The 16514-nt window shown below is 33.0% G+C and overlaps 1 protein-coding gene across 3 annotated transcripts in view; it reads left to right on the top strand.

Moving 5' to 3' along the window:
• Nucleotides 1-16514, top strand: part of LOC134687451 (putative N-acetylated-alpha-linked acidic dipeptidase) — a 69557-nt gene that overhangs the window by 7836 nt on the left and 45207 nt on the right. Inside the window, exon 1 of one of the 3 annotated variants that reach the window (XM_063547763.1) lies at nt 14380-14648. The exons of the other annotated variants lie outside the window; for them this stretch is intronic. The gene's annotated coding sequence lies outside the window, so the exon portion shown is untranslated. Of the gene's footprint in view, nt 1-14379; nt 14649-16514 lie in introns of those variants that run through there. 3 annotated transcript variants of the gene reach the window in all.

The following is a 16514-nucleotide window of genomic DNA, read 5'->3' as shown; positions in this document are numbered from 1 at the left end:
GCACCACCCCTCAACAATTTATATATTCAATGTCCATTCCAAAAGTAGCTAGGTAATCTAAAGTCTAGAAAGGGATTTTAAATATATTTCTTGACTTTAAAAAAAATAAGAAAAAAAATTTGTGAACCTCTTCTTCCTTTTTAGCAGCTCAATAAGGACTGTTAAAATCAATCGCATGATAACAGTAACTTGACTGACTGGCTACTTAGGCGTCTACTCCTATTTTCATCGCTGTCCGTTTCGTCTTAAAAGAGGTTACATCTGTGAAAATCAAGACAAATAGCGTCGAAAGTCATGTTATTTTCATTTGGGTTGTTTTTATTGAGGAAGTCAACGTACAAACGTTTCTACAGATGTTATATCAGGCGCTTCTACTATTTCGAGAAGATGATATTGAATCATTATACGATGATTAATTCTTTATGCAGATGATCATAATTTAAATTTTGTTTCATTAATCACTTCAGATTTAAAACTTTTCATGATACGAAATAAGTTTAAAAAAATTGAATGTGAACAGCTTCTCGTCATATATCCAATTTACTCCCCACAAGCATATGTTGACATTTTGTACTTTTACTTTTTACTGCTGTATTGGAATTTTATTTTGGTAACATAACATACAAATTTCTTGGGTTACCTTAAGTCATTTGCAACCGATAAAATATACTGGTTGCTCTTATGTAATGTTGTTATCCACTGTTTCTGGTTAAGGCCGGGGTGCATTGAGCACTCACAAACATTTAGAAACCCGCCTCATTCTACATATGCTTTTCCAAAGTCTAGAGGATGTAATTCAGTGCTTGCCGTTCATTCATGTCTATCATATTTGCTGTTCGTTAATTGTATTGTTCTAAATTAGGCCGTAATTTTTAGGTCTTTCCACTTTTCCGTGGAAAGACCTATTGCTTTTCTTCTGATTATTATTTTTTTTTTTTTTTTTCTTCCGCCTAATTTTTTTTGTTCGCTGTTTTTTTTGTTTCACAAGATGTCGCTTAGAAATTTGGAATATGATATCGAACAGTTTATAGGCTTTTGAAACCAACTCTGCTTAACCGAATACTCTACCATATAAGAGTTATCTCCCCGAACACTGTTTTTCTTGTTATCTCTAAGGTTTCGCAACCGTAAAAGAAACCGACAAATTTATTTTTCCAAATTGCTCGTTATATCCTCATGATGTTCTGTTTTATTTTGACCGAAGCCGTATCGAGATTCCATATGAGAGTTATTTCCCCTTTTGTATTTGAAATTTTGAAATGTATTTTAAACTGGAAAACCATAAGTGATAGAGACCTAGGGTCTTTTTATTTGAGGTCCTTGGTCCCAAAAAATTAAAATGAGGTCAAGGTCAAAGGTCAAGGTCATGTTCAAAATTTAGATTTTGGCTTGTTATCTCTTATTTTCAGCAATCATATAAGATATCGACAAAATATTTTCACACAATTGTGAGTTGCGACATGTAGTAACACGTAAATTTTAGTTAAAAGGGTACGTAAACATTTGATGCGAGTTTTTCCCCCTTTTATATCTTATATTAGTTGTATGGTAATATTACTCATTAACAATATACAGTAGAGGCCTAGGGTCTTTTGATTTGAGGTCCTTGGTTGTTGACCTTGAAATTGCACTCAAGGTCATAGGAAAAATAAACGTTCTAGATTTTGACCTTTGCTTTTACCTCATATGTATACATGATAAAGACATGGGACTTTTTGCAATAAGTTGCAAGCAATGTAACCTTCTAAAAGCCAACCGGAAGTGACCTTTTGTTTACCGGAAGTAGCTATTTTTTGTTCTAAATAGATGTAAAAGTATATAGAACCATATATTTTTGGAATCAGTGTCACTTAAACTATCAAACTATGCCGGAAATAACATCGTTTGAACCGGAAGTAAACAATTATCTCCCTTAACTTTATCTTTTTCCATAGAAACCATACATTTTTTAAATCAGCGTCCAATAAGCTGTCATTTGACGGTACAATTGACATTTAAAACCAAATTTTAATATTTTCATATAAAAAAAAATCCTTACTGGTGGAAAGACCATCAATGGTTCTCTGAACAATTGGTTTTTAATTCTCATTTGAATTGTTTCACATGTGTCATGTCAGTTTATCGGACCACAGATGAATTATCACGTTGTGATTGGTTAAACGCCGTCATGTGGTGACCCCCTATGAGACCGTATGGGGTTAGTAAGTTTTATATGGGGTCCATGACGCGTTAATGGCGACTTCATCTATTAATGTTGTTGTGTTTCATTATTTATTTTTCAACAAACCGCCGTAGAAAAAGTCCAGCGTCCGATACATTCGTTCTACGGTTAACTACTGACCCCCTACGGATCCATAGAGGGTGAATAAAATTCATAGGGGACTCGGCCTCCTGCCTCAACCCTATGGATTTTACTAACACTCTATGGATCCGTAGGGGGCAGTAGCAAACTATATGACTTATATTATAATAGCCGACTATATATACGGTATGCGTTTTACTCGTTGTTAAAGGCCTTACGGTAACCTATAATAGCGAACAATAGTGGATTGACCTCAAGAAAAACAAACAATCCCATGGCAAATAGAAGTCTCAGTCATTTGCGTGATTCTTACATATCATTATCATATATAGACAAATTGGTTAATGGTTTTCTCTTGCTGTTTATGACGTCTTTACACTAAATCCATTGTATGTTGGATGTGTACGGATTGAGTGTTTAGTCTAAGAGGCATGATTTTTTTTATGAGTTGTTAATGGCTTTGAACTAGCTGTCAGATAACTGCGAGTACTCTCATATCTGTTCACTGTGTCTTTTTGTGTCGGGATGTATAAGTACCCGGCCACGTCCACTTGTATTTTTTGTCTATCTGATGAGTTAAGCCTTTTTCAACTGATTTTTATAGTTCGTTCTTATGTTGTACTGTTATACCACTGTCCCAGGTTAGGCGAGGGTTTGGGATCCCGCTAACACGTTTAACCCCGCCACATTATTTATGTATGTGCCTGTCCCAAGTCAGGAGCCTGTAATTCAGTGGTTGTTGTTTGTTTATGTGTTACATATGTGTTACATATTTGTTTTTTGTTCATTTTTTTTTACATAAATAAGGCCGTTAGTTTTCTCGTTTGAATAGTTTTACATTGTCTTATCGGGGCCTTTTATAGCTGACTATGCGGTATGGGCTTTGCTCATTGTTAAAGGCCGTACGGTGACCTATAGTTGTTAATGTTTGTGTCATTTTGGTCTTTTGTGGATAGTTGTCTCATTGGCAATCATACCACATCTTCTTTTTTATAATGGAATTATGAGACTTAAATAAAGGAGTACTATCAAGGTTAGATAAGTTTTTTTTGTAATTTCTCTATAAGCTTTTCAACTTAATTTGACGAATATTTGTATGTACATTAGACTTGACACGACAGTCCAATCGTTTTCTATATGATTTGTGACATTATGTCATATCTAGGAAAAATATAGTGGTAAACAAAGGAAACAAGAAATAATTTCCGAATAATTTAACTAATGCTTTAACTAAAATAGTAAATCAAGGTTACCTTTGACAAAACATTTGTTCAAACTTAACACAATAAATCGTTTCCTTTACAAATGTGTTGTGAAAGAATGTGAACCATTTCTATTTTTAAATAAGACCTAAAATGATATCATGACTGTATGTTTATTTTGTAACCAATATAAAATTACAACCAGATTTACCTTATATATCTAAATTCATTCGGATGACAATAAATAGTTTACAATTTATCTTATGTCGTAAGTAATAAACTTGAAGTTCTTCAACATACTTTGTTGCTGTTGCATTAGTAAATGTCCCATAAATTATACTCATTGATTTAGACCCGGGTTTAGACCCATTACTAACAAATAGATAATTGTTTTGAAAGAATAGATTACTTTTTTCTCGTTCTCAAGGAGTTGTTATACTTATAAGATTCACACCAGGGGGTATATATAACCTCTAGATGACCGTATTCCAGTACATGTATTTTATATTTTGTCACCTGACACCAAAATTTATTTTACAGTTGCTAACCGTATAAATATAATAACTATATATCAACGTGATCATCATCTGAACTTTTGCATTTTTCATCTCATCTAGTTATCGCAAATGTGTCCGTCGTCTGTGACCTACATTTTAAACATCTCTGTAACATGATTTCTACTATTGATATAAATACGGAGATATGGTATGATTGTCAATATAGGGGTGCAAAAGATATCAGAGTGACATTCTAACTCATAGATAGAAAAAAAAAGACAGATAAAAACACACAAGACACATCGTAGAAAACTAAAAACTTGGCCTCACGAACCCCACCGAAAACTGGGGGTGATCTATGGTGCTCCGGAAGATTAAACAGATCCTGATCCACATGTGGCACCCGTCGTGTTGCTCATGTTATTACAAACCCGGTAAATAGTCTAATTCGGTAGGTAATATTCGTGGAAAGGGAAAGGGATTGTAGCTACGACATAAGGAATATATCCTATATCAACTGTGAAACGGATATTCCGTAACAGTCAACCAACTCGTGATGGCGTCCGTAAAATTTACGAAGGGATGATTTCAACTTCACCATTTAGAACTCTTTGTTTCCTTATGAGCATCAACCGTCTATCAAGTAAATCATGATAGGAAATGCAAGCCCGGGGATATCGTAATACTTGGGATTAAACACTTCGTATGCAGGTGCTGCTGGAATTTTGCTACATCGAGAAGGGTAAATTCACAATTCGGAAGCTGAAATCATCTCTTTTGTCGTAAAGTATGTAGGCGCTGCTGGTGTGTTGCTTAATAGAAATGGTAAATTCACAATTCGGAAGCTGAAATCATCTCTTTTGTCGTAAAGTTTTGTTTTCAACCGATCCTCATTGTCAATTTCTAGATGTAAGTCAAGTTATAAGACAGACTTAACTGTATCTGTTATTCCTTCATCTCTAGTTTGATGGGATAGTTAGTATCTATGAGAGGTCACAATACGGCTGTAGCAAGCATAACCCACACCACCGTATAGCAAGCCCTGTCATGATAAAATGTCATACATTGGAAGCACGACAATCACTGAATTACTGACAGACTTCTGACTTGGAGCAGGCACACACAGACCGTAGCTAGATTTCATCTTGGGCGCTAAACCCTCCTTTTGCCTGATTGGTTGTTTAAAGTCACTTTTAGTACATTGCGATCAGTTATTATTGACGGAGGAACCCGTGGGACTCGACGAGAACCGCCGACCTTCAACTTACAATTCTGAATATGGCAATACTACTCTTCCTCTTCAAAATCGTCGGAGTAATGGGTTCTTAACTTTTCAAAGGTTCAGATAACCATCTTATGCCACCTCCTTAAAACATGTTTAGAAATGTGTCACCAACATATACTGTTGTATAAATTGAGATCGTGTTCAGTTATCTTAATTGAATACAAATGTAATACGGCAGTGGAAACTCCAGACTTTATATCAAATATAGATACGATCTAAAATAGCAACAGAACAAACGGTGGTAGGAAAAAACGGCGAATTGTACTTTAAGCACATCTACGAATCTTTTAAATTATCCATTATATTTCCTCAAAGTATTTTGAAGCAGTAGCTACTGAAGATAAAAGAAAATGATAGAGCTTTCAAGTCAGGATTTGAAAATCCCAATGTGAATGTTTGAACACTGATAACAAGGTCGGTAAACGTGTCGATCTAATCATTGCACTTTACTCGTTGAGAGAAAGATGCGAAATCGGAAAATTTATTCCACACTAAAAATGAATGAAACTACCAATTTGAAATTGATAGAAGAATTGACGTCACGGCAATGGTTTTAAACAATTTTTCACTAATATCATATGCAACAATTATATAACATTGATTAATTCGGCAGTTCGTATTTCGTCTACTTTAGGTTATAGAATTTCATCTATTTTGTACAGTTTCAGCCAGCTAGTGAAGATTTCATCGGCATTATTGCAAGAATATCTTTTTTACGGCGTTATAAAAGCTTGAAAGTATTTTGCAAATGTAAATAAATCGAATTTCAAACCTGGGTTATTGTTCAGTACATTATAAATTGTATGTCATTTTGGCTACGGATATTTTAGATGTACAAAAACAACTTATAATATGATTTTAAATGTGTTTTTACCATAAACGAGAAGCAATTACCAACATTGAAAATTTCATTTTCTTTTCTATTTTGACAATGTGAGTGACACAAATACATGGCTCATTAATCGCGTTTCGTTTTATAAGATGTACCGTCAACAAAAAAAAGATTACATAATGTAATTAGTCGGACAAAAAACACACTCATCTATCTGAAAGCTATTTAACGTTTTTACACTATTTATAATATGTCTAACTTATAAGATGCACATTTTGTAGGGCAATGGATGGAACGATATAATTTGAAGTTATCATACAAAACAACTTGAGTAACAAGAACTTTTTGTTATTCGGTTATTTCCCTTGCTTCATAATAAAAACGGTTAAAACATCAATTTCTTGTACAACTTTAATGTTGATATTTTAATTGTATTTGTACGCAAAATCAAATTTGAATTTATAATAAAGTAAAGTGTTCTTTGTTTTATAAGGTTTGTTGACCTCTTAAGTTTTTTTATGTGTTCTTTTTTTCTTTCTGTTTCGTGACCGTAAACCGCGCGACTTGTAAAGAACTTATTCAAACCTTAATAGAATTTACGTAACAAATTACGTTGCTTGGACAGAAGTGTTTCAATACCAAGAGACAGCATTTAATATTCCGGTTTTTACTGATTTTTATGATTTCATAATGAAGAAGCTTGAGCAAAAATTCAAAGAAAAAAAACTACCAACTTTTGCTTTAATCGTCAATTGATCCCTGTTCCAGTAAGTGTCCTTTAGAGATGATTTTACTAATTTGTGAAGAAACTGCAATAGATAAAAAGAAACTGTGAAATAGCAAAATTGTTCACAAAATCAGACCAAATTCAATTGTCTAAAAAGGTCAATCGTTCACTTTTAGGAGTAATTGCCTTTGAAACATGTGTTTTAAAATTGAGAATGGAAATGGGGAATGTATCAAAGAGACAACAACCCGACCATAGAAAAAACAACAGCAGAAGGCCACCAACAGGTCTTCAATGTAACGAGAAATTCCCGCACCCGGAGACGTCCTTCAGCTGGCCCCTAAACAAATATATACTAGTTCACGGTGATAATGAACGCCATACTAATTTCCAAATTGTACACAAGAAACTAAAATTGAAAAAATACAAGACTAACAAAGGCCAGAGGTTCCTGACTTCGGACAGGCGCAAAAATGCGGCGGGGTTAAACATGTTTATGAGATCTCAACCCTCCCCCTTTACCTCTAGTCAATGTAGAAAAAAAATACATAACAATACGCACATTTAAAATTCAATTCAAGCGAAGTCGAAGTCCGAGTCTGATGTCAGAAGATGTAACCAAAGAAAATAAACAAAATGACAATTATACATAAATACCCTGCTTTGCATTTTTTGCACAAACCATTTTTAATAGAATGTTTTAGATCTGTTGGATCTTTTTTAAAAGTAAACTTGGCCTATATTTCAGCCTAACTCAGGAGTTATTGCCTCCAAATACCATTTTTTACCCTTTAAAGTATTTTTTGAACAGGATTTATGATATATATCAATAAAAATAAATATCAAAAATGTTCAGCAAAACAGTATATGCAGTATATACAAATACGGAGAAATCATGTATTTACCTTAAAAGGGAGTTATTGCCCATACAAGATGATTTGACCCATTGTTGCGTATTTCGCATTTACCAAAATAGACAGAGAGAAATATCAATATAAAAAATGTTCAACACAATACTATTTCAAAATCATAATCAACATGGCCTCATCATTTGTGTAAAGAAATTTCATAACAGTTAACAAAATTACGTCGGCGTCCGAATACAGGGCTTCAATATGGCCATTTGGTTAAAAAGGTTCGTGAGAAACAGCAACCTTCAATCAAGGAAATCGTGATAGCATTTGCTTTTAATTGGTTCATTCAATAGCATCCTTGTAAGCAGTAATTATATACTAGTATCAGGAAATCCTCAAGATTTGCAGTCCATGTGTAATGGTTTAAGTAGGTATATTATACTGGATTTAAATATCCCGCATAACATACAAATTACCCAGTCACGTCCACATGTTTTGGTGATATGTATTTTATTTTTATTTCATCTGATGAGTTAGACCTTTTTTAACTAATTTTATAGTCCTTTCTCATGTTGTTCTGTTACACTACTTTCCCAGGTAAGGGAAGGATTCGGAGCCCGCTTACATGTTTAAAACTGCCATAATATGAATGTGTGTGTTTTTCCTAAGTCAGGAACCTGTAATTCAGTGGTCGTCGTTTGTTTTTGTGTTTCATATTTGATTTTCGGTTCAACTTTTTTTTAGTTTTCTGGTTTGAATTGTTGTATATATTTGTAATTTCGGGGCCTTTTATAGCTGACTATGGGTATTGACTTTGCTCATTGATGAAGGTCGAAGGGTGACCTATAGCTATTCATTTTTGTGTCATTTGGAGAGTTGTTTCATTCTCAACCATACCACATCTTCTATTTTATATTGATAGAAAATCTTGACATGGGCTGTAATCCTGTGATCATACTTGTATTTATGTTAAAGACAGGACACTCATTATTTTGCAATTGCAATTCGGACTTCACGGGGAATATGGACTCAAATTCCTTGTCCGTATCCCATTTCGCCATGCCCGACGGCTCAGGGGATATCAAACACTGACAAGGGATATCAGCCCATGTCAGGGAATATGATCTCACCTCCCCTTTGAAGATCCTGAATAACATAATGTTATCATTTTATACCAATACATTAGCGTTTCAACAGTTAAAGCTGCCTATTATTTTTTTACAACCTATGTTATGTACTCCATGCAATTTAACTTTTACCGGGTGGTTTGAGTACCTTCTTTGAGATGTACTTTACGAAATGTAATCCACGCTCTTGAGGAAGCCCTTTTTTGATCAACAGAAGAAGTTCAAAGACGTACACTTTATAGTTTTTGCATATTGATTGATGAAAGGAAAGAACGTTATGAATTACTAGTAGTACAGAATAGTACTTTTGAAGTTGGAATTCGTAAGTTTTTCTGCATCAGATACGAGGAGGATTGTTAGAGCTTTTAAGATCACAATCCTAGAGCATCGTCCCTTGGTGTCTGTTGCAGCTAAACAATCATTTATTTTATATTTATACATTTTCAGCAAAATGTTATAAAATCAAGTGAGAAAAAAAAAAAAAAAAAAAAAATGGGGTTTGCCACATCTCTGGAGTAGCAACTCTCAAATACTTTTTTATTTAACAAATAATACCTGTATCAATAGTTTATTTTACAATGTTATGTAAAATACTGTATGTTGTATCAATCATATATGTTATGTGTATATGCCCCCCTGGGGACCTAATTTGGAAAATAAAATTTATCTTATCTTATCTTATCGTAAGATATGCGTATATTCTCTGACCGATTATATACCCGAAATCTTTCGAATTCTAATATAAGGAACCAAAAGAGGAATCTACCAGTTTTTGAAATCTTTTACAATGTATTTGTATATTACATGCTGCGATCAACATTTAAGCAATACAAAATATTCACGCATTAGAAAGTTCAAGGTCAAGCTTAATAATACGATATAATAAGCTACTGCAAAATTAAAGTTGGGGTCAAGATGTTGAAGAACCTACTTGACAAATCATTATAGTACATATGTCATGTACTAATTCATAAACCTTTGCAGTTAAATATGCCACTATAAGGTTTTGACAATTAAAACGTTAGTGTACTAAAATGCTTTTTTGTAACTATCCTTCCATTCTCATTTGTATTTGTAGTTTTTGTTTGTGTTTTGTATGTATGTGTTTGTTTATTTCTGGTTCCTTTTAGTTGCTACAATTTTCATGTTAAGAGGGTTTTGATTCAATTTACCTCTTCAAACAAATAGTTTTAAATAAAAATCTTCGAGACAAAATGGGTTCGGAATAAGTCCAAACAATCTAAAGTTGGCATTACCTTGTTCATTGCAACACTATCAACGTTATTAGTAATATTGTAAACAATGGTCTATCTAAGCACATTTGTAGGAATAATTCATAAAAACTAAATTTTATATCATCTGATATTTCAAAAAGCGATAAATTTTGATAACTTAGCATTTTCAGAAACCTGACCATGGCGAGATTATTCATTTTTGAAAAAATAATTTTTACCGTTCGATCAACACCAAAAACTCTAACGGCGTCATAAATTATATTAGACGTTTATCATTCATGCGAATTTTCGCGGACTTTTAACTTTTCATTAGACCACAAAAAATCCCGCAAAAGTTAGTTTGCGAATAATTTGTTACGTCTGACACGCATATTTTTGACGTTTTTGGTAATATTTGTATCATTATTTGAATTATTATGAAAAGTTAAAGAAATTTTTTAATATTTTTGGAAACAGTAATACCTGCCTCATCTATGGATATAAATTTCATAAAGCTGAACTAGTTAGTTTTCATAGAAAGACTATTTATCAAATTGCTCTGTCGCATTTCACGGCAATGACGCAATAACGTGCTTAACGTCAATATGAGTTATCAATAGTTGCTAACACTTAATGCAAGATTTCAGATAACGTAAGCATGTTTCTGTTTGGTAGAAAGGAGATGAAAGTAGAAAGGCAGATTGTATAAATCTTTTCTTTTGACCGTTTAAGGTTTTGATACCTTAAACATACTTATACACTTGGACAATATGTGAAAGACTTGGTTTATAAACATGTTTAAGCAAATTTTAAGTATAATTAAAGTGTATCTACTAAATATTCATGTTAAATATAATCAACGTACTCCATGCGTTCATTATGAATGTATCAAGTGTCCATACAAAAACTTAATGTTTGTGTCATTTTGGTCTTTTGTGGATAGTTGTCTCATTGGCAATCATACCACATCTTCCTTTTTAAATTTCATTTACTTTTTTTGGAAATTGGCATTAAGTATAATATTGTTTTCGGTGAAAATACAAAGCCTTTGCTATTTTTGCATTCAAGTAACATGATTTTCCATTGCGATCCTTATTGACTATACTTTGACATGGTTTTATTTTATTTAAGAACGAACAAATTGATACAGGGGAAACACTAATTAACTTGTTGACCTCAGACTATAATGGTCTACTTCTCATTAATGATATACAATTAGCTGTGGGTGAAACATGAGACTGGTTTCCTACACTAACCTGGCCAGTATAGGAGCCAAAAAAATCATGTTTTTGTAGTTAATCGTGCTTATTTGCAGTAGTCATTAAGGTAAGGTCTTTGATATTGTTTTTAAGTAAATAGAGTTCTTCCTGTAATTGATTTGTACCCTATGGACCCCATCGTTAATTTGCAATAATTGAAATTATTTAAACAAAATGAATCCAAAATGTTCTAACAAAAAGATAATTCTATAATGTATCATTAATGTTTTTCCAGGCAGTAAGTTAATCCTTTTTTGAAGTCCCTTCTTAAATATGACTAAGAAGATGATTAACATGATACTGTAAAAATATTGGAACTTTAAATGAATTCATCGTTTTATGTAACATTCAAATGTCGAACTGATAATGTGAAACGGTTGAAAAATAAAATCTTAAATTTGAATTTCCTCTTTGTTTAATGTACACCAAATTTATCTTCTATGTGCTTACGTTCTGCATACGTCAATATTTGTAACTAACTTGTCTTGACCAAGTCACTAATATGACACGTATTACCCATATTCGTTTGATGTGTTTGAGATTTTGATTAGTGACTTTCGTTGTTGAATTTGCCTTGCAGTTCAGCATTTTTGTTATTTCACTTTCTGATTAGTCTAAATTCTCGACATTTGTGTGCCACTGACGGCAGAAGATTAAGTTTCACTCATTGCAATTGAAATCAAATCTGCACAAGTATAAGCCTTTCAAAAGAGCTAGTCGTCTCTTAGCTGATGAAAATGGAAAGTGCTCTCGTTTTGTTGATTAATTCATTTACTAAAATAGCCACGTGCATCAATCAACAAATTTTACAACACACGTGAGGTCACACGTTATGAAGTAGTATATATCGTTTAACGTTGTGTTGTTTATGAAACTCCAGAAGACTCGGCTCATTAATCAATATTTAACGTTTACTTCATATAAAGAAAAGTTAACTGACGACTGATAACTTCATTTTATTATATTTCGATATGATTTCATGTCAAACGGATCGGAAATGGCGGCCATTCTGAATTTGGAACGAATTTTGTTTTTAACATCAAGATCACCAATTGAGCAATAAAAGAATTCTTTTTTCGTACGTGTACTATTATTTCGTGTATATATTAAAAATATACTTTATTGTTTAAAAATATGTTTCCCAAGAACGTGTACACTTGTATTTCATAGAAATGTATACTCACTTGTTCATGATTTATGAGTGTTTCTTTCTTTAAAACGCATGACTCGACTAACTAACTCAAAGTTCGAATGACGTCTCGAAACCTACTAAATTCTTTGACGGTGAGTTATTCAAGAATTTGTGGTAGTCGTTATATACACGATTTGGTCTCCTAAAGGTGTATTCAAATCCCCATTGGTAATATTATTTACCATATAATTTATTCATTGTCATCTAACCAAAACTACAAGTGTTTTTAATAAAATTTACTTTCGAAGTGCACCCAATAGGCACGACGGTCATCCTGTTTATCAAGTCAAATTATCATTTTTGTGATTTTGCAATTGAAAATCCTGTTTATCAAGTCAAATTGGTCCTTTTAAAATTGTTATACGATGATGACTGATGTACCCATATTTTGACTATTATATTTATTGTGGTTGTTTATTTAACGCATGTAAATATAACGGAATTCGATGAGACTGTCATTAAAGTGAGAGGGTTAGCGCTATATATAGAACCAGGTTTAATCCACCATTTTCTACATTTGAAAGTGCGTGTACCAAGTCATGCACATGACAGTTCTTGTCCATTCATTTTTGATGCGTTTTGTTATTTTATTTTGCCATGTGATTATGGATTTTCCGAATTGATTTTCCTCTAAATTCAGTATTTTTGTGATTTTACTTTTTACGTACAATGAATAGGTAACGACGGTCAAGTATTGTATTCAAATATAGTGATCTGGCATCGGATTGATAAAAAGGTCTCACCGAGAAGACATTTGCAAGGTCAACATATTTTCAAAGTTGTTGAATAAGGACAAATATATATTGGGTGGTGGTGGTGGTGGTTGGGGGGATGTATATAAAAATTAGTCAACAGGATCAATATCGTAATGAATTTTAACAGATTAAACATTCCCCCGTTCTTACAAAACCACACAAAGCAGATTGCTTATCGACATACACAATGTAATCAAACACAGATTTTTATTCCATAAGTTGAATGACACAATTGCTTGTCTTTGAAAATGCCGTTCTGTATTTTATTATTTTCAAATGCTCCTAAAATTACTTTAGAGCAACTTATGTCGTAATGTTTGAAAAAAAAGCGTAATGTTTATATAAAAATCCCATTTCTTCTCGTGAGACCCAGTTACCACTTATTTGTTCTATATGTTTGAGGTATTTCATCATTGTAGTTGGTTTATTTGAAGATTGGACTTTCATAGTTCATTTTACTATTCACCTTTGATGGGATATAGGGTACGAAGTTTCAATGTCTATTGATCAGGTTCGTTATTCAATGCATGACATTTGGTTTTCCCGTTTGAATGATTACTTGGCACAACCTTTTGGAATTTTGGATCCTCAATGCTCTTCAACTTTGTACTTGTTTGGCTTTATAAATGTTTTGATATGAGCGTCACTGATGAGTCTTATGTAATATGTATGGCGTACTAAATTATAATCCTGGTACCTTTAATAACTATTAATCATCTTATCATTTGGAGGGCCCTTTCTAGATGTTCGGTGTGAGCCAGTGCTCCGTGTTGAGGCCCTACTTCGACCTATAATTGTTAACTTTAAAAAAAAGCGTGTTTCGGATGGAGACAACCAATATCACATCTTCGGGTATCTATATACATAGATCGGTGTCTTTCTATACTAACTGTTACTATAGACTGTCCCTGCATATACACATATACAAAATACCGAAAATCAAGTTTGACCGCCTTTCCCTACTCATTCGCGATCATTTGTCTCGATATTCCATATGACTTCTGCTTCTGTGGAGTCACGTGATCACTTGTTATAACTTTCTGACAAAAAAATCTGACTAATGTCAAGTTTTAAACTAAATATACAAAGGACTAACACTTCAGAATATCGATGATCTAGTTTTTTCTTTTAAGTGATTTTTAACTTGTATATAGTACGATCACGACGTTTCCTTCCTCGTCCTTGTGTCTACAAACAAACGTTGTTCTAGTATTATATGACTATTTAGTAAGAAACACATTTCCTGTCAAAATTTTAAAATGGAGCACTTATTTATTATTAATCAGTAAACATTGTACCAGAATAATGTGCATATAACTGGAAAACAAGGAATATAAATATCTAAATAGCCCATATGTAATTGAATTTCATCCTTATATAATATATGGCGAGTATATCTAAGGTAAGTTCATGGTTTTTTGTTTAGTAGTGTCCAATACAACAGACTCACGATAAAGGTTTTGTCCCTGAATATGCCAACCAGTTTTCTTAGTCACAATGCAGTTTCACTTTTCTTGTTGAAAATGCAAAGAGTCCGAATTGATTTCTGATATGAAGCTTGTTTATATTCTAGTCGGCAAGGTCAACTGTTATACCTCCAATGTAACGGAGGGGACATTAAGTTTGTTGTCCGTCTGACCTACCAAACGACCGTACGTCTCAATATTAGGTTTCGTTCTTTAACTCTAGTTTCCCTAAACTAAATGTTATGAAACTTAAACACAATGCACATTTCCTTCTTAACATAACTTGTTTGTGAAATAGTAAATTTTGCTGTGACTGTTAGTTAAGTTTCCGCATTTATTTTAATTTCAAAATTGGGTAAAAATTACATTGTGTAATTAATCATATTATTAGTTCTAATCGTATTCGAGTTGCATTCGTATTAAAGAATTTAAACAATATGACCCAATACTGATTGGAATAGTAGGGGATGCACATCGGAACATAGGAAAGACGACCACAAATAAGTATTTTTTCATGTGGTTTATGTAATAAAGTTAGTATTTTATTAACCTCAATAACCTAGTACTGATCAAATGCTGATTTGAAACCTTAATTATACATTTCTAACATCTATCTGTAATTTTTGGTCCCCTTTATAGTTTGCTGTTTGGTGTGAGCAAAGGCTCCGTGTTAAAGGCCGCACATTGACCTAAAATGGTTTACTTTTATAAATTATAACTTGGAAAGAGGGTTGTCTCATTAGCACTCATACCACATCTTCCCCTTTTGTCTTACGTAATAAGAAAATACATTTAGTGCATGTTGCATTGAATTTTAGAATTTGATCTTATCTGCATTTTAATAAAGAAAGATAAAAAAATATATACGCATTCCTATCGGTTTCAGCTAGCTACTCGGTATTAATAAAAAAAAAAAACTTTTTCCATGGTCTATTATAATATTTATTTTTTATATGTCTTCTTCCTGAATGTGCATTGATAATTTGACACTGTTTGTTCAGTAATAAAATAATCAAGATACATACTCTACTTACAGTATAAGGACGGATGGGTATCATTGTCAGATAACTTTATCAGTTTGTCTCAAGTTTTAAGTTGTATAAAAAAAACAATATACAAGTACTTTTCATAGTGACTGACGATAACTCACAAACTATCAGTACACTTATAGAGTTTTGAGAGCTTACTTGACTAATCGACAACCCAGTCGACCCACTTTGAAGAGCACTCCATTTAAAAAAGTTGTGAATTTAAACTCTCTGAATAAGCATGAAATATTCACCACTGGATTTCAACAAATAGTCAGTCTTATGGCAACGACTTTAAGGTACAGATATAGACAAACGCTGCATGACGAGGTTCCTGCATGGATATTGAGCACGTGTTTAGATTGAAATAAACAATTAATTTCCTCATAGGCGACAATGGTAGCCTCTTTCGAGATACAGACTTTAGAAAGTTGATTTTTTAACGAAACCTTGCTAGAATCAAAGAAAAGTTATGAGGACAGTATTTTTTGGTCCAAAAAATATAGGTTCGCGTTGCTTTTCTTAGCGTATTTTGTACTAATCTCCTATGCCTATCAATTTTGCCCTTAAACATACGTGTCTTGACCTAGTGTTGAAAAGTCATCTCAGTGCCTTTAGGGCTACAGAATAATTTTTATGTTGCCTTTTGTATAAAGCAGAGTGCACGAAGTCTCTAATTATAAAAAAATAACGGGGGCACATATCGACCAATCAGGATTAGCCATACTCTTAATTCTGAATACCATGTTATGCTCATAAAATGGCTGCGCCCAT

Source organism: Mytilus trossulus, chromosome 10 (genome assembly GCF_036588685.1).
Source record: "Mytilus trossulus isolate FHL-02 chromosome 10, PNRI_Mtr1.1.1.hap1, whole genome shotgun sequence".
Lineage (NCBI taxonomy): Eukaryota > Metazoa > Mollusca > Bivalvia > Mytilida > Mytilidae > Mytilus > Mytilus trossulus.
Note: the sequence above shows the minus strand (reverse complement) of the source record. Positions and strands in the feature narration are given on the sequence as shown.